This window comes from Pleurodeles waltl, chromosome 6 (genome assembly GCF_031143425.1).
Source record: "Pleurodeles waltl isolate 20211129_DDA chromosome 6, aPleWal1.hap1.20221129, whole genome shotgun sequence".
Taxonomy (NCBI): Eukaryota; Metazoa; Chordata; class Amphibia; order Caudata; family Salamandridae; genus Pleurodeles; species Pleurodeles waltl.
In genome coordinates, this window is record NC_090445.1 from 79,120,560 (window position 1) to 79,140,603 (window position 20,044).

Sequence of the window (20,044 nt, forward strand, 5' to 3'; positions counted from 1 at the left end):
CTCCTTACTGTGAAAGAAAGTGATGCCAATAATTTTAAAGTTCTTAAGAATGCACTCCTGGATGGTTATGGCTTAACCACTGAACAATACAGGATAAAGTTCAGAGAGACCAAAAAGGAGTCTTCACAAGACTGGGTTGATTTCATTGACCATTCAGTGAAAGCCTTGGAAGGGTGGTTACATGGCAGTAAAGTTAGTGATTATGAAAGCCTGTATAACACAATCCTGAGAGAGCATATACTTAATAATTGTGTGTCTGATTTGTTGCACCAGTACCTGGTAGACTCTGATCTGACCTCTCCCCAAGAATTGGGAAAGAAGGCAGACAAATGGGTCAGAACAAGGGTGAACAGAAAAGTTCATACAGGGGGTGACAAAGATGGCAATAAGAAGAAAGATGGTGAAAAATCTCAAGATAAGCATGGGGATAAGGGTAAAACCAAAGATCCCACTTAAAATCTTAAACACTCTTCAGAGGGTGGGGATAAAACTAATTCTTCCTCTTCTTCTCAACCCACACACATTAAAAAGCCTTGGTGCTTTGTGTGTAAAAATAGAGGCCATAGGCCAGGGGATAAGTCCTGTCCAGGTAAACCCCCTGAGCCTACCACCACTAATACATCAAGCTCTAGTGCCCCTAGCAGTAGTGGTACTAGTGGTGGGACTGCTGGCAACAGTCAAGTTAAGGGTGTAGTTGGGTTCACTTTTGGGTCCATAGTAGAAACTGGGGTAGTCAGTCCCAAGACAGTTTCTGTCACACCTAGTGGCATTGGCCTTGCCACACTGGCTGCTTGTCCCCTTACAATGGATAAGTGTGAGAAAGTAGCCTCTTTCTAGCCTTGTTACCCCCACTTTAGGCCTGTTTGTGAGTGTATGTCAGGGTGTTTTCACTGTCTCACTGGGATCCTGCCAGCCAGGGCCCAGTGCTCATAGTGAAAACCCTATGTTTTCAGTGTGTTTGTTATGTGTCACTGGGACCCTGCTAGTCAGGACCCCAGTGCTCATAAGTTTGTGGCCTATATGTATGTGTTCCCTGTGTGGTGCCTAACTGTCTCACTGAGGCTCTGCTAACCAGAACCTCAGTGGTTATGCTCTCTCATTTCTTTCCAAATTGTCACTAACAGGCTAGTGACCAATTTTACCAATTTACATTGGCTTACTGGAACACCCTTATAATTCCCTAGTATATGGTACTGAGGTACCCAGGGTATTGGGGTTCCAGGAGATCCCTATGGGCTGCAGCATTTCTTTTGCCACCCATAGGGAGCTCTGACAATTCTTACACAGGCCTGCCACTGCAGCCTGAGTGAAATAACGTCCACGTTATTTCACAGCCATTTTACACTGCACTTAAGTAACTTATAAGTCACCTATATGTCTAACCTTTACCTGGTAAAGGTTAGGTGCAAAGTTACTTAGTGTGAGGGCACCCTGGCACTAGCCAAGGTGCCCCCACATTGTTCAGAGCCAATTCCCTGAACTTTGTGAGTGCGGGGACACCATTACACGCGTGCACTACATATAGGTCACTACCTATATGTAGCTTCACAATGGTAACTCCGAATATGGCCATGTAACATGTCTATGATCATGGAATTGCCCCCTCTATGCCATCCTGGCATAGTTGGCACAATCCCATGATCCCAGTGGTCTGTAGCACAGACCCTGGTACTGCCAAACTGCCCTTCCTGGGGTTTCACTGCAGCTGCTGCTGCTGCCAACCCCTCAGACAGGCATCTGCCCTCCTGGGGTCCAGCCAGGCCTGGCCCAGGATGGCAGAACAAAGAACTTCCTCTGAGAGAGGGTGTGGCACCCTCTCCCTTTGGAAAATGGTGTGAAGGCAGGGGAGGAGTAGCCTCCCCCAGCCTCTGGAAATGCTTTGTTGGGCACAGATGTGCCCAATTCTGCATAAGCCAGTCTACACCGGTTCAGGGACCCCTTAGCCCCTGCTCTGGCGCGAAACTGGACAAAGGAAAGGGGAGTGACCACTCCCCTGACCTGCACCTCCCCTGGGAGGTGTCCAGAGCTCCTCCAGTGTGCTCCAGACCTCTGCCATCTTGGAAACAGAGGTGCTGCTGGCACACTGGACTGCTCTGAGTGGCCAGTGCCACCAGGTGACGTCAGAGACTCCTTCTGATAGGCTCCTTCAGGTGTTAGTAGCCTATCCTCTCTCCTAAGTAGCCAAACCCACTTTTCTGGCTATTTAGGGTCTCTGTCTCTGGGGAAACTTCAGATAACGAATGCAAGAGCTCATCCGAGTTCCTCTGCATCTCTCTCTTCACCTTCTGATAAGGAATCGACTGCTGACCGCGCTGGAAGCCTGCAAACCTGCAACATAGTAGCAAAGACGACTACTGCAACTCTGTAACGCTGATCCTGCCGCCTTCTCGACTGTTTTCCTGCTTGTGCATGCTGTGGGGGTAGTCTGCCTCCTCTCTGCACCAGAAGCTCCGAAGAAATCTCCAGTGGGTCGACGGAATCTTCCCCCTGCAACCGCAGGCACCAAAAAGCTGCATTACCGGTCCCTTGGGTCTCCTCTCAGAGCGACGAGCGAGGTCCCTCGAATCCAGCGACTCTGTCCAAGTGACCCACACAGTCCAGTGACTCTTCAGTCCAAGTTTGGTGGAGGTAAGTCCATGCCTCACCTCGCTGGGCTGCATTGCTGGGAACCGTGACTTTTGCAGCTACTCCGGCCCCTGTGCACTTCCGGCAGAAATCCTTTGTGCACAGCCAAGCCTGGGTCCACGGCACTCTAACCTGCATTGCACGACTTTCTAAGTTGGTCTCCGGCGACGTGGGACTCCTTTGTGCGACTTCGGGTGAGCACCGTTTCACGCATCCTTGTAGTGCCTGATTCTGGCACTTCTCCGGGAGCTACCTGCTTCAAAGAGGGATCCTTGTCTTGCTCGACGTCCCCTCTCTCTGCTGGTCCAATTTGCGACCTCCTGGTCCCTCCTGGGCCTCAGCAGCGTCTAAAAACGCTAACCGCACGATTTGCAGCTAGCAAGGCTTGTTGGCATTTTTTCGGCGGGAAAACACTTCTGCACGACTCTACGCGGCAAGAGGGATCCGTCCACCAAAGGGGAAGTCTCTAGCCCTTTTTGTTCCTGCAGAAACCTCAGCTTCTTCTGTCCAGTAAAAGCTTCTTTGCACCCACAGCTGGCATTTCCTGGGCATTTGCCCATCTTCGACTTGCTTGTGACTTTTGGACTTGGTCCCCTTGTTCCACAGGTACCCTAGATTGGAAATCCACAGTTGTTGCATTGTTGGTTTGTGTCTTTCCTGCATTATTCCTCTAACACGACTTCTTTGTCCTTAGGGGAACTTTAGTGCACTTTGCACTCACTTTTCAGGGTCTTGGGGAGGGTTATTTTTCTAACTCTCACTATTTTCTAATAGTCCAAGCGACCCTCTACAAGGTCACATAGGTTTGGGGTCCATTCGTGGTTCGCATTCCACTTTTGGAGTATATGGTTTGTGTTGCCCCTATCCCTATGTTTCCCCATTGCATCCTATTGTAACTATACATTGGTTGCACTGTTTTCTAAGACTATACTGCATATTTTTGCTATTGTGTATATATATCTTGTGTATATTTCCTATCCTCTCACTGAGGGTACACTCTAAGATACTTTGGCAAAAGTACCTTTATTTTTAGTATAACTGTGTATTGTGTTTTCTTATGATATTGTGCATATGACACTAAGTGGTACTGTAGTAGCTTCACACGTCTCCTAGTTCAGCCTAAGCTGCTCTGCTAAGCTACCATTATCTATCAGCCTAAGCTGCTAGACACCCTATACACTAATAAGGGATAACTGGGCCTGGTGCAAGGTGCAAGTACCCCTTGGTACTCACTACAAGCCAGTCCAGCCTCCTACATTGGTTGTGCAGTGGTGGGATAAGTGCTTGAGACTACTTACCACTCTTGTCATTGTACTTTTCATAAGAGAAAAATATACAAAACAAGGTCAGTGTATATACACATAGCCAAAAAGTTTAGCATTTCCTCTTTTCACTCTTTTCTAAGTGCTGAAAAGTACTTCTAACTTTCTAAAAAGTTCTAAAAAGTTAAAAAGTTTTTTTCTCTGTCTTTCTAAAAGCTCTGACAAACTTTTTATCTTTTACTATCACTTTAACTCTCTCTAAAAATGTCTGGCACAGGCCAAAATGTTGATCTGTCCAAACTTGCATATGACAACCTTAGCTGGAAAAGAGCAAGAAGTCTCTGTATAGAGAGAGGTTTGAGTGTAGGGAGAATCCTTCCTTGGAACTGTTACTTAATATGCTTAGAGAACAATATAAGGCCATAGGTGCCTCATCTGTTGAAAAAGTACCTAATAGTTCCCAATCTGATTCAGGGACTCCCCCAGGAAAAGATTCAGGAAAGAAACTTCCTAGCCTGCCCATTACTAGACAGTCTAGCATAGTTGGGAATGATGATGAGCCACACCATACAAATAGTGTTGTCTCACATCATAGCAAAAGCATTTATTCTCACCATACTGGTAGTAATGTTTCTGTTAACCAAGCTGTTAGGGTGGCTTCTGTAAGGGACAGGTCTCCTTCTGTTCATTCCCATCATAGCTCTGTTTCTAGGAATGTCCCTCCCACCAACCCTGATGACAGAATGTTAGAGAGGGAACTCAATAAGTTGAGGGTGGAACAAACCAGACTGAAGCTTAAAAAGCAACAGCTGGATTTGGATAGACAGTCTTTTGAATTAGAGAAGGAAAGACAGAAGTTGGGTTTAGATACCCATGGTGGCAGCAGCAGTATTCCCCATAGTCATCCTGCAAAAGAGCATGATTCCAGGAATCTGCACAAGATAGTTCCCCCTTATAAGGAGGGGGATGACATTAACAAGTGGTTTGCTGCACTTGAGAGGGCCTGTGTTGTACAGGATGTCCCTCAAAGGCAGTGGGCTGCTATCCTATGGCTATCATTTAGTGGAAAAGGTAGGGATAGGCTCCTTACTGTGAAAGAAAATGATGCTAATAATTTCCAAGTTCTTAAGAATGCACTCCTGGATGGTTATGGCTTAACCACTGAACAGTACAGGATAAAGTTCAGAGAGACCAAAAAGGAGTCTTCACAAGACTGGGTTGATTTCATTGACCATTCAGTGAAGGCCTTGGAGGGGTGGTTACATGGCAGTAAAGTTACTGATTATGACAGCCTGTATAACTTAATCCTGAGAGAGCATATTCTTAATAATTGTGTGTCTGATTTGTTGCACCAGTACTTGGTGGACTCTGATCTGACCTCTCCCCAAGAATTGGGAAAGAAGGCAGACAAATGGGTCAGAACAAGAGTGAACAGAAAAGTTCATACAGGGGGTGACAAAGATGGCAACAAAAAGAAGGATGTTAAGTCTTCTGACAAGGGTGGGGACAAATCTAAAAATGAGTCTTCATCAGGCCCACAAAAACAATCTGGTGGGGGTGGTGGGTCCAAATCCTCCTTTAATCAGAACAAGGAAAAGAAACCATGGTGCTATTTATGTAAAATAAAAGGCCATTGGACAACAGATCCCAGTTGTCCAAAGAAAGGCACCACTGCTCCTACCACTACAACCCCTACTGCTACACCTAGTGTCCCTACTAATAGCAGTGGTGGTGGGAGCAAACCTACTAATAGCCAATCCAAGGGAGTAGCTGGGCTCACTTTTGGTAACTTAGTTGGGGTTGGTCTGATTAGGGAGACCACAGAGGCTACTTTAGTCTCTGAAGGGGCTATTGATTTAGCCACTTTGGTTGCTTGCCCCCATAACTTGGAGAAGTACAAGCAACTAACCCTAATAAATGGTGTTGAGGTCCAGGCCTACAGGGACACAGGTGCCAGTGTCACAATGGTGATTGAGAAACTGGTGCACCCTGAACAACACATACTTGGACACCAGTACCAAGTAACCGATGCTCACAACATAACACAAAGCCACCCCATGGCTGTTGTAAATCTCAACTGGGGGGGGGTAACTGGTCCAAAGAAAGTTGTGGTAGCTTCAGATTTACCTGTAGACTGTCTATTAGGGAATGATTTGGAGACATCAGCTTGGTCAGATGTGGAGTTGGAGGCCCATGCAGCAATGCTGGGCATCCCAGGGCATATTTTTGCTTTGACAAGGGCTCAGGCCAAAAAGCAAAAAGGACAGGGAAGCTTGGATCCTGAAACAATGGACCAAGTGCTCCCTAAAGCTAGGGCTAGTAGAAGCAAACCACTTCCTACTATCCCTCCCTCTACAGTGGATTCAACTTCTGAGGAAGAAGAATTCCCTCCCTGTGCAGAACATACACCAGAGGAGCTGGAAGCAGACACTGCTGAGCTTTTGGGTGAAGGGGGGCCTGCCAGGGAGGAGCTGAGTGTGGCGCAGCAAACCTGTCCCACATTAGAGGGTCTCAGACAGCAAGCTGTCAAACAGGCTAATGGGGATGTCAGTGACTCTCACAGAGTTTACTGGGAGGACAACCTCTTGTACACTGAGCATAGGGATCCTAAACCTGGAGCTGCCAGGAGATTAGTGATTCCTCAGGAGTACAGAAAGTTCCTCCTAACACTGGCACATGACATTCCCCTAGCTGGGCACCTGGGTCAAATGAAAACTTGGGACAGATTGGTTCCATTGTTTCATTGGCCTAGGATGTCTGAGGACACAAAAGAATTTTGTAAGTCCTGTGAAACCTGTCAAGCCAGTGGCAAGACAGGTGGCACTCCAAAGGCACCCCTTATCCCACTGCCTGTGGTTGGGGTTCCCTTTGAAAGGGTAGGGGTTGACATAGTTGGCCCCCTTGACCCTCCTACTGCTTCAGGCAATAGGTTTATCTTAGTGGTAGTGGACCATGCCACAAGATATCCTGAAGCTATTCCTTTAAGGACCACTACAGCTCCTGCAGTGGCAAAGGCCCTCCTGGGAATATTTTCCAGGGTGGGCTTCCCAAAGGAAGTAGTATCAGACAGGGGAAGCAATTTCATGTCTGCATACTTAAAGGCCATGTGGAAGGAGTGTGGTGTAACGTACAAGTTCACAACACCCTATCATCCACAAACAAATGGACTGGTGGAGAGATTTAATAAAACTCTCAAAGGCATGATTATGGGTCTCCCTGAAAAACTCCGCAGGAGATGGGATATCCTTCTACCATGCCTCCTTTTTGCCTACAGGGAGGTACCCCAGAAAGGAGTGGGCTTCAGCCCCTTTGAACTTCTTTTTGGACACCCTGTTAGGGGTCCACTCACACTTGTAAAGGAGGGTTGGGAACAACCTTTAAAAGCTCCTAAGCAGGATATTGTGGATTATGTACTTGGCCTCAGATCAAGGATGGCTGAGTACATGAAAAAGGCCAGTAAAAACCTTCAGGCCAGCCAAGAGCTCCAGAAGCAATGGCATGATCAGAAGGCTGTTTTGGTTCAGTACCAACCAGGGCAGAAAGTGTGGGTCTTGGAGCCTGTGGCCCCAAGAGCACTCCAAGATAAATGGAGTGGACCCCACACAATTGTTGAAAAAAAGGGTGAAGTCACCTACTTGGTTGACTTGGGCACTGCCAGGAGTCCCCTTAGGGTGCTCCATGTCAACCGCCTGAAACCCTACTATGACAGGGCTGATCTCACCCTGCTCATAGCAACTGATGAGGGACAGGAAGAAGACAGTGATCCTCTACCTGATCTCTTCTCTTCCACAGAACAAGATGCTCTTGTGGAAGGTGTAGTTTTGGCAGATTGTCTTACTGCTGAGCAGAAAGACCATTGCATAAATCTCCTAGGACAATTTTCAGAACTCTTCTCTACTGTGCCAGGCACCACTTCTTGGTGTGAGCACACTATAGATACTGGAGACAGTTTACCTGTCAAAAGTAAGATCTATAGGCAGCCTGACCATGTCAGGGACTGCATAAAGCATGAAGTTCAGAAAATGTTGGAACTAGGAGTGGTTGAGCACTCTGACAGTCCATGGGCTTCTCCTGTGGTACTGGTACCAAAACCCAATTCTAAAGATGGAAAGAAGGAAATGCGGTTTTGTGTAGACTATAGAGGTCTCAACTTGTTAACCAAATCTGATGCTCACCCTATACCCAGGGCAGACGAGCTTATAGATACACTGGCATCTGCCAAGTATCTAAGCACTTTTGATTTGACTGCAGGGTATTGGCAGATCAAATTATCAGAAGATGCTAAACCTAAGACTGCATTTTCTACCATTGGAGAACATTACCAGTTTACTGTAATGCCTTTTGGTTTGAAAAATGCACCTGCCACTTTTCAGAGGTTGGTGAACACAGTCCTGCAAGGGCTGGAAGCTTTCAGTGCAGCATATTTGGACGATATAGCTGTCTTTAGCTCCAGCTGGGATGATCACCTTGTCCACCTATGGAAAGTTTTGGAGGCCCTGCAAAAGGCAGGCCTCACTATCAAGGCTTCAAAGTGCCAGATAGGGCAGGGTAAGGTGGTTTATCTGGGACACCTTGTTGGTGGGGAACAGATTGCACCACTTCAGGGGAAAATCCAAACAATTATTGATTGGGTTCCCCCTACCACTCAGACTCAGGTGAGAGCCTTCCTAGGCCTCACTGGGTATTACAGGAGGTTCATTAAGAACTATGGCTCCATTGCAGCCCCTCTTAATGACCTCACATCCAAGAAAATGCCTAAAAAGGTATTATGGACAGCAAACTGTCAGAAAGCTTTTGAGGAGCTGAAGCAGGCCATGTGCTCTGCACCTGTCCTGAAAAGCCCTTGTTACTCTAAAAAATTCTATGTCCAAACTGATGCATCTGAATTAGGAGTAGGGGCAGTCCTATCACAACTTAATTCTGAGGGCCAGGATCAACCTGTTGCTTTTATTAGTAGAAGGTTGGCCCCTAGAGAAAAGCGTTGGTCTGCCATTGAGAGGGAGGCCTTTGCTGTGGTCTGGGCTCTGAAGAAGTTGAGGCCATACCTGTTTGGCACTCACTTCATTGTTCAGACAGACCACAAACCTCTACTTTGGCTAAAACAAATGAAAGGTGAAAATCCTAAATTGTTGAGGTGGTCCATATCCCTACAGGGAATGGACTATACAGTGGAACATAGACCTGGGAGTGGCCACTCCAATGCAGATGGACTCTCCAGATATTTCCACTTAGACAATGAAGACTCATCAGGTCATGGCTAGTCTTATTGTCCTTCGTTTGGGGGGGGTTGTGTAGGAAAGTACCATCTTGCCTGGCATGTTACCCCCATTTTTCACTGTATATATGTTGTTTTAGTTGTATGTGTCACTGGGACCCTAGTAACCCAGGGCCCCAGTGCTCATAAGTGTGCCTGAATGTGTTACCTGTGTAGTGACTAACTGTCTCACTGAGGCTCTGCTAATCAGAACTTCAGTGGTTATGCTCTCTCATTTCTTTCCAAATTGTCACTAACAGGCTAGTGACCATTTTTACCAATTTACATTGGCTTACTGGAACACCCCTATAATTCCCTAGTATATGGTACTGAGGTACCCAGGGTATTGGGGTTCCAGGAGATCCCTATGGGCTGCAGCATTTCTTTTGCCACCCATAGGGAGCTCTGACAATTCTTACACAGGCCTGCCACTGCAGCCTGAGTGAAATAACGTCCACGTTATTTCACAGCCATTTTACACTGCACTTAAGTAACTTATAAGTCACCTATATGTCTAACCTTTACCTGGTAAAGGTTAGGTGCAAAGTTACTTAGTGTGAGGGCACCCTGGTACTAGCCAAGGTGCCCCCACATTGTTCAGAGCCAATTCCCTGAACTTTGTGAGTGCGGGGACACCATTACACGCGTGCACTACATATAGGTCACTACCTATATGTAGCTTCACAATGGTAACTCCGAATATGGCCATGTAACATGTCTATGATCATGGAATTGCCCCCTCTATGCCATCCTGACATAGTTGGCACAATCCCATGATCCCAGTGGTCTGTAGCACAGACCCTGGTACTGCCAAACTGCCCTTCCTGGGGTTTCACTGCAGCTGCTGCTGCTGCCAACCCCTCAGACAGGCAGCTGCCCTCCTGGGGTCCAGCCAGGCCTGGCCCAGGATGGCAGAACAAAGAACTTCCTCTGAGAGAGGGTGTGACACCCTCTCCCTTTGGAAAATGGTGTGAAGGCAGGGGAGGAGTAGCCTCCCCCAGCCTCTGGAAATGCTTTGTTGGGCACAGAGGTGCCCAATTCTGCATAAGCCAGTCTACACCGGTTCAGGGACCCCTTTGCCCCTGCTCTGGCGCGAAACTGGACAAAGGAAAGGGGAGTGACCACTCCCCTGACCTGCACCTCCCCTGGGAGGTGTCCAGAGCTCCTCCAGTGTGCTCCAGACCTCTGCCATCTTGGAAACAGAGGTGCTGCTGGCACACTGGACTGCTCTGAGTGGCCAGTGCCACCAGGTGACGTCAGAGACTCCTGCTGATAGGCTCCTTCAGGTGTTAGTAGCCTATCCTCTCTCCTAGGTAGCCAAACCCTCTTTTCTGGCTATTTAGGGTCTCTGTCTCTGGGGAAACTTTGCACTCACTTTTCAGGGTCTTGGGGAGTGTTATTTTTCTAACTCTCACTATTTTCTAATAGTCCCAGCGACCCTCTACAAGGTCACATAGGTTTGGGGTCCATTCGTGGTTCGCATTCCACTTTTGGAGTATATGGTTTGTGTTGCCCCTATCCCTATGTTTCCCCATTGCATCCTATTGTAACTATACATTGGTTGCACTGTTTCCTAAGACTATACTGCATATTTTTGCTATTGTGTATATATATCTTGTGTATATTTCCTATCCTCTCACTGAGGGTACACTCTAAGATACTTTGGCATATTGTCATAAAAATAAAGTACCTTTATTTTTAGTATAACTGTGTATTGTGTTTTCTTATGATATTGTGCATATGACACTAAGTGGTACTGTAGTAGCTTCACACGTCTCCTAGTTCAGCCTAAGCTGCTCTGCTAAGCTACCATTATCTATCAGCCTAAGGTGCTAGACACCCTATACACTAATAAGGGATAACTGGGCCTGGTGCAAGGTGCAAGTACCCCTTGGTACTCACTACAAGCCAGTCCAGCCTCCTACAGTGGCCAGTGCCACCAGGTGACGTCAGAGACTCCTGCTGATAGGCTCCTTCAGGTGTTAATAGCCTATCCTCTCTCCTAAGTAGCCAAACCCTCTTTTCTGGCTATTTAGGGTCTCTGTCTCTGGGGAAACTTTAGATAACGAATGCAAGAGCTCATCCGAGTTCCTCTGCATCTCTCTCTTCACCTTCTGCCAAGGAATCGACTGCTGACCGCGCTGGAAGCCTGCAAACCTGCAACATAGTAGCAAAGACGACTACTGCAACTCTGTAACGCTGATCCTGCCGCCTTCTCGACTGTTTTCCTGCTTGTGCATGCTGTGGTGGTAGTCTGCCTCCTCTCTGCACCAGAAGCTCCGAAGAAATCTCCCGTGGGTCGACGGAATCTTCCCCCTGCAACCGCAGGCACCAAAAAGCTGCATTACCGGTCCCTTGGGTCTCCTCTCAGCACAACGAGCGAGGTCCCTCGAATCCAGCGACTCTGTCCAAGTGACCCCCGCAGTCCAGTGACTCTTCAGTCCAAGTTTGGTGGAGGTAAGTCCTTGCCTCACCTCGCTGGGCTGCATTGCTGGGAACCGCGACTTTGCAGCTACTCCGGCCCCTGTGCACTTCCGGCGGAAATCCTTTGTGCACAGCCAAGCCTGGGTCCACGGCACTCTAACCTGCATTGCACGACTTTCTAAGTTGGTCTCCGGCGACGTGGGACTGCTTTGTGCAACTTCGGCGAGCACCGTTTCACGCATCCTCGTAGTGCCTGTTTCTGGCACTTCTCTAGGAGCTACCAGCTACAGAGAGGACTCCTTGCTTGCTCGACGTCCCCTCTCTCTGCTGGTCCAATTTGCGACCTCCTGGTCCCTCCTGGGCCTCAGCAGCGTCCCAAAACGCATATCCGCATGATTTGCAGCTACCAAGGCTTGTTAGCATTCTTTCGGCGGGAAAACACTTCTCCACAACTCTCCACGGCGAGACGGATCCGTCCACCAAAGGGGAAGTCTCTAGCCCTTTTCGTTCCTGCAGAAACCTCAGCTTCTTCTGTCCAGTAGAAGCTTCTTTGCACCCGCAGCTGGCATTTCCTGGGCATTTGCCCATCTCCGACTTGCTTGTGACTTTTGGACTTGGTCCCCTTGTTCCACAGGTACCCTAGATTGGAAATCCACAGTTGTTGCATTGCTGGTTTGTGTCTTTCCTGCATTATTCCTCTAACACAACTTCTTTGTCCTTAGGGGAACTTTAGTGCACTTTGCACTCACTTTTCAGGGTCTTGGGGAGGGTTATTTTTCTAACTCTCACTATTTTCTAATAGTCCCAGCGACCCTCTACAAGGTCACATAGGTTTGGGGTACATTCGTGGTTCGCATTCCACTTTTGGAGTATATGGTTTGTGTTGCCCCTATCCCTATGTTTCCCCATTGCATCCTATTGTAACTATACATTGTTTGCACTGTTTTCTAACAGTGGTACTCACTACAAGCCAGTCCAGCCTCCTACAGGCGCCGCTGGGAGCGGTCCTATGCCGAGCCTTTCCTTTATGTCAGCAGCGGGATTTGACTATGGGACTGGGGAAGATACTGCTCTTGAATGTGGCGCCTTACACCGCTCGGCCATTCCGGCAGCCTCCGGAACACGGCTCTGGAGGCTGACTGCCACCTCGCGAAACAGGGAGAGTTCACACTGTTCTCTACTGGACATTTAAGCATGTGCCCAGAGACAGGTTGAAAGGACAGATGCATGTATGTACCAGAGTGAGCTCCCGAAAGACTGATGGGGACATAAGACTGGGGTAGAGCGAGAGATGGAGAAAGAGAAAGGTGCCTGTGTCGAGTCAGCAGCAGAGAAAATGAAACAAAGGGGCCTCCTGGGATAACCACACACTACTTCCTCACAAAGAACACACAGGGTGTGTGAAATGACATAGGCACAGCAGCCCGCTAGCTCAGTTGGTAGAGCATGCGAGTCTTACTCTCAGGGTGGTGGGTTCGAGCCCCACGTTGGGTGTGATGCTTTTTAAAGCCTTCTCCATTTTCGGGTTTATCATTAACTCTCACCTTTTTCAGATATTTTGCTGAGGCTTAAAACTACACATACACACATCCTGCAGTTTGCCTCACGATTCCCACAGGACTCCACACAACGCAGCACTTCCCGCCCTGGGAGGCGCCGCTGGGAGTGGTCCTAGGCCGAGCCTTTCCTGCGCCCTTTCCTAGCCTGAGCCGCCCGTGCTTACAGCGAGCTCGGTGTCCGCTCCGGTCCGTACTGTCCCCCCCCATCCTTTCAAAAAGAGGAGTTTAAGGTCTCATCCCTGCTGGTGTTATTATTAAAGTAGGTATGAAAACTACTTTATGTCAGCAGTGGGATTTGACTATGGGACTGGGGAAGATACTGCTCTTGAATGTGGCGCCTTACACCGCTCGGCCATTCCGGCAGCCTCCGGAACACGGCTCTGGAGGCTGACTGCCACCTCGCGACACAGGGAGAGTTCACACTGTTCTCTACTGGACATTTAAGTATGTGCCCAGAGACAGGTTGAGAGGACAGATGCATGTATGTACCACAGTGAACTCCAGAGAGACTGATGGGGACATAAGACTGGGGTAGAGCGAGAGATGGAGAAAGAGAAAGGTGCCTGTGTCGAGTCAGCAGCAGAGAAAATGAAACAAAGGGGCCTCCTGGGATAACCACACACTACTTCCTCACAAAGAACACACAGAGGGTGTGTGAAAAGATATAGGCACAGCAGCCCGGCTAGCTCAGTCGGTAGAGCATGAGACTCTTAATTTCAGGGTCGTGGGTTCGAGCCCCACGTTGTGTGTGATGCTTTTTAAAGGCTTCTCCATTTTCGGGTTTAACATTAACTCTCACCTTTTTCAGATATTTCGCTGAGGCTTAAAACTACACACACACACATCCTGCAGTTTGCTTCACGATTCCCACAGGACTCCACACAACGCAGAACTTCCCGCCCTGGGAGGCGCCGCTGGGAGTGGTCCTAGGCTGAGCCTTTCCTGCGCCGTTTCCTAGCCTGAGCTGCCCGTGCTTACAGCGAGCTCGGAGTCCGCTCCGGTCCGTCCTGTCCCCCGCCCATCCTTTCAAAAAGAGGAGTTTAAGGTCTCATCCCCGCTGGTGTTATGATTAAAGTAGGTATGAAAACTACTTTATGTCAGCAGCAGGATTTGACCACGGGACTGGGGTAGATACTGCTCTTGAATGTGGTGCCTTACACCGCTCGGCCATTCCGGCAGCCTCCGGATACAGCTCTGGAGGCTGACTGCCACCTCGTGAAACAGGGAGAGTTCACACTGTTCTCTACTGGACATTTAAGTATGTGCCCAGAGACAGGTTGAGAGGACAGATGCATGTATGTACCAGAGTGAGCTCCAGAGAGACTGAAGGGGACATAAGACTGGGGTAGAGCGAGAGATGGAGAAAGAGAAAGGTGCCTGTGTCGAGTCAGCAGCAGAGAAAATGAAACAAAGGGGCCTCCTGGGATAACCACACTCTACTTCCTCACAAAGAACACACAGAGGGTGTGTGAAATAACATAGGCACAGCAGCCTGACTAGCTCAGTCAGTAGAGCATGAGACTCTTAATCTCAGGGTCGTGGGTTCGAGCCCCACGTTTGGTGTGATGCTTTTTAAAGGTTTCTCCATTTTCGGGTTTAACATTAACTCTCACCTTTTTCAGATATGTTGCTGAGGCTTAAAACTACACACAAACACACATCCTGCAGTTTGCCTCACGATTCCCACAGGACTCCACACAACGTAGCACTTCCCGCCCTGGGAGGCGCCGCTGGGAGCGGTCCTATGCCGAGCCTTTCCTGCGCCCTTTCCTAGCCTGAGCCGCCCGTGCTTACAGCGAGCTCGGAGTCCGCTCCGCTCCGTCCTGTCCCCCTCCCCATCCTTTCAAAAAGAGGAGTTTAAAGTCTCATCCCCGCTGGTGTTATGATTAAAGTAGGTATGAAAACTACTTTATGTCAGCAGCGGGATTTGATCACAGGACTGGGGAAGATACTGCTCTTGAATGTGGTGCCTTACACCGCTCGGCCATTCCGGCAGCCTGCAAAACACGGCTCTGGAGGCTGACTGCCACCTCGCGACACAGGGAGAGTTCACACTGTTCTCTACTGGACATTTAAGTATGTGCCCAGAGACAGGTTGAGAGGACAGATGCATGTATGTACCACAGTGAGCTCCAGAGAGACTGATGGGGACATAAGACTGGGGTAGAGCGAGACATGGAGAAAGAGAAAGGTGCCTGTGTCGAGTCAGCAGCAGAGAAAATGAAACAAAGGGGCCTCCTGGGATGACCACACACTTCTTCCTCACAAAGAACACACAGAGGGTGTGTGAAATAACATAGGCACAGCAGTCCGGCTAGCTCAGTGTGTAGAGCATGAGACTCTTAGTCTCAGGGTCGTGGGTTCGATCCCAACGTTCGGCGTGATGATTTTTAAAGGCTTCTCCATTTTCCGGTTGAACATTAACTCTCACCTTTTTCAGATATTTCGCTGAGGCTTAAAACTACACACACACACATCCTGCAGTTTGCCTCATGATTCCCACAGGACTCCACACAACGCAGCACTTCCCGCCCCGGATGGCGCCGCTGGGAGCGGTCCTAGGCCGAGCCTTTCCTGCGCCCTTTCCTAGCCTGAGCCGCCCGTGCTTACAGCGATCTCGGAGTCCGCTCCGGTCCGTCCTGTCCCCCCCCATCCTTTCAAAAATAGGAGTTTAAGGTCTCATCCCCCTGGTGTTATGATTAAAGTAGGTATGAAATCTACTTTATGTCAGCAGCGGGATTTGACCACGGGACTGGGGAAGATACTGCTCTTGAATGTGGCGCCTTACACCACTCGGCCATTCCGGCAGCCTGTGGAACACGGCTCTGGAGGCTGACTGCCACCTCGCGACACAGGGAGAGTTCACTCTGTTCTCTACTGGACATTTAAGTATGTGCCAAAGACAGGTTAAGAGGACAGATGCATGTATGTACCAGAGTGAGCTCCAGAGAGACTGATGGGGACATAAGACTGGGGTAGAGCGAGAGATGGAGAAAGAGAAAAGTGCCTGTGTCGAGTCAGCAGCAGAGAAAATGAAACAAAGGGGCCTCCTGGGATAACCACACACTACTTCCTCACAAAGAACACACAGAGGGTGTGTGAAATGACATAGACACAGCAGCCCTGCTAGCTCAGTCGGTAGAGCGTGAGACTCTTAATCTCAGGGTCGTGGGTTCGAGCCCCACGTTGGGTGTGATGCTTTTTAAAGGCTTCTCAATTTTCGGGTTTAACATTAACTCTTACCTTTTTCAGATATTTCGTTGAGGCTTAAAACTACACACACACACACATCCTGCAGTTTGCCTCACGATTCCCACAGGACTCCACAGAACGCAGCACTTCCCGCCCTGGGAGGCGCTGCTGGGAGTGGTCCTAGGCCGAGCCTTTCCTGCGCCCTTTCCTAGCCTGAGCCGCCCGTGCTTACAGCGAGCTCGGAGTCCGCTCCGGTCCGTCCTGTCCCCCCCATCCTTTCAAAAAGAGGAGTTTAAGGTCTCATCCCCGCCGGTGTTATGATTAAGGTAGGGATTAAAACTACTTTATGTCAGCAGTGGGATGTGACCACAGGACTGGGGAAAATACTGCTCTTGAATGTGGGGCCTTACACCGTTCGGCCATTCCGGCAGCCTCCGGAACACAGCTCTGGAGGATGACTGCCACCTCGCGAAACAGGGAGCGTTCACACTGTTCTCTACTGGACATTTAAGTATGTGCCCAGAGAGGTTGAGAGGACAGATGCATGTATGTACCAGAGTGAGCTCCAGAGAGACTGATGGGGACATAAGACTGGGGTAGAGCGAGAGATGGAGAAAGAGAAAGGTGCCTGTGTCGAGTCAGCAGCAGAGAAAATGAAACAAAGGGGCCTCCTGGGATAACCACACACTACTTCCTCACAAAGAACACACAGAGGGTGTGTGAAATGACAAAGGCACAGCAGCCCGGCTAGCTCAGTCGGTAGACATTGAGACTCTTAATCTCCGGGTTGTGGGTTCGAGCCCCACGTTGGGTGTGATGCTTTATAAAGGCTTCTCCATTTTCGGGTTTAACATTAACTCTTACCTTTTTCAGATATTTCCCTGAGGCTTAAAACTACACACACACACATCCTGCAGTTTGCCTCACGATTCCCACAGGACTCCACACAACGCAGCACTTCCCGCCCTGGGAGGCGCTGCTGGGAGTGGTCCTAGGCCAAGCCTTTCCTGCGCCCTTTCCTAGCCTGAGCCGCCCGTGCTTACAGCGAGCTCGAAGTCCGCTCCGGTCCATCCTGTACCCCCCCATCCTTTCAAAAAGAGGAGTTTATGGTCTCATCCCCGCTGGTGTTATGATTAAAGTAGGTATGAAAACTACTTTATGTCAGCAGCAGGATTTGACCAAAGGACTGGGGAAGATACAGCTCTTGAATGTGGCGCCTTACACCGCTCGGCCATTCCGGCAGCCTCCGGAACACTGCTCTGGAGGCTGACTGCCACCTCGCGACACAGGGAGAGTTCACACTGTTCTCTACTGGACATTTAAGTATGTGCCCAGAGACAGGTTGAGAGGACAGATGCATGTATGTACCACAGTGAGCTCCAGAGAGACTGATGGGGACATAAGACTGAGGTAGAGCGAGAGATGGAGAAAGAGAAAGGTGCCTGTGTCGAGTCAGCAGCAGAGAAAATGAAACAAAGGGGCCTCCTGGGATAACCACAAACTACTTCCTCACAAAGAACACAAAGAGGGTGTGTGAAATGACATAGGCACAGCAGCCGGGCTAGCTCAGTCGGTAGTGCATGAGACTCTTAATCTCAGGGTCGTGGGTTCGAGCCCCACGTTGGGAGTGATGCTTTTTAAAGGCTTCTCCATTTTCGGGTTTAACATTAACTCTCACCTTTTTCAGATATTTCGCTGAGGCTTAAAACTACACACACACACACATCCTGCAGTTTGCCTCACGATTCCCACAGGACTCCACACAACGCAGCACATCCCGCCCTGGGAGGCGCCGCTGGGAGCGGTCCTATGCCGAGCCTTTCCTGCGCCCCTTCCTAGCCTGAGCCGCCCGTGCTTACAGCGAGCTCGGAGTCCGCTCCGGTCCGTCCTGTTCCCCCCCATCCTTTCAAAAAGAGGAGTTTAAAGTCTCATCCCCGCTGGTGTTATGATTAAAGTAGGTATGAAAACTACTTTATGTCAGCAGCGCGATTTGATCAAAGAACTGGGGAAGATACTGCTCTTGAATGTGGCACCTTACACCGCTCGGCCATTCCGGCAGCCTCCGGAACACAGCTCTGGAGGATGACTGCCACCTCGCGAAACAGGGAGCGTTCACACTGTTCTCTACTCGACATTTAAGTATGTGCCCAGAGACAGGTTGAGAGGACAAATGCATGTATGTACCAGAGTGAGCTCCAGAGAGACCGATGGGGACATAAGACTGGGGTAGAGCGAGAGATGGAGAAAGAGAAAGGTGCCTGTGTCGAGTCAGCAGCAGAGAAAATGAAACAAAGGGGCCTCCTGGGATAACAACACACTACTTCCTCACAAAGAACACACAGAGGGTGTGTGAAATGACTTAGGGACAGCAGCCCGGCTAGCTCAGTTGGTAGAGCAGGAGCCTCTTAATCTCAGGGTTGTGGGTTCGAGCCCCACATTGGGAGTGATGCTTTTTAAAGGCTTCTCCATTTTCGGGTTTAACATTAACTCTTACCTTTTTCAGATATTTCGCTGAGGCTTAAAACTACACACACACACATCCTGCAGTTTGCCTCACGATTCCCACAGGACTCCACACAACGCAGCACTTCCCGCCCTGGGAGGCGCTGCTGGGAGTGGTCCTAGCCCGAGCCTTTCCTGCGCCCTTTCCTAGCCTGAGCCGCCCGTGCTTACAGCGAGCTCGAAGTCCGCTCCGGTCCATCCTGTACCCCCCCATCCTTTCAAAAAGAGGAGTTTATGGTCTCATCCCCGCTGGTGTTATGATTAAAGTAGGTATGAAAACTACTTTATGTCAGCAGCAGGATTTGACCAAAGGACTGGGGAAGATACAGCTCTTGAATGTGGCGCCTTACACCGCTCAGCCATTCCGGCAGCCTCCGGAACACTGCTCTGGAGGCTGACTGCCACCTCGCGACACAGGGAGAGTTCACACTGTTCTCTACTGGACATTTAAGTATGTGCCCAGAGACAGGTTGAGAGGACAGATGCATGTATGTACCACAGTGAGCTCCAGAGAGACTGATGGGGACATAAGACTGAGGTAGATCGAGAGATGGAGAAAGAGAAAGGTGCCTGTGTCGAGTCAGCAGCAGAGAAAATGAAACAAAGGGGCCTCCTGGGATAACCACAAACTACTTCCTCACAAAGAACACAAAGAGGGTGTGTGAAATGACATAGGCACAGCATCCCGGCTAGCTCAGTCGGTAGTGCATGAGACTCTTAATCTCAGGGACGTGGGTTCGAGCCCCACGTTGGGCGTGATGCTTTTTAAATGCTTCTCCATTTTCGGGTTTAACATTAACTCTCACCTTTTTCAGATATTTCGCTGAGGCTTAAAACTACACACACACACACATCCTGCAGTTTGCCTCACGATTCCCACAGGACTCCACACAACGCAGCACATCCCGCCCTGGGAGGCGCCGCTGGGAGCGTTCCTATGCCGAGCCTTTCCTGCGCCCTTTCCTAGCCTGAGCCGCCCGTGCTTACAGCGAGCTCGGAGTCCGCTCCGGTCCGTCCTGTCCCCCCCCATCCTTTCAAAAAGAGGAGTTTAAAGTCTCATACCCGCTGGTGTTATGATTAAAGTAGGTATGAAAACTACTTTATGTCAGCAGCGCGATTTGATCAAAGAACTGGGGAAGATACTGCTCTTGAATGTGGCACCTTACACCGCTCGGCCATTCCGGCAGCCTCCGGAACACAGCTCTGGAGGATGACTGCCACCTCGC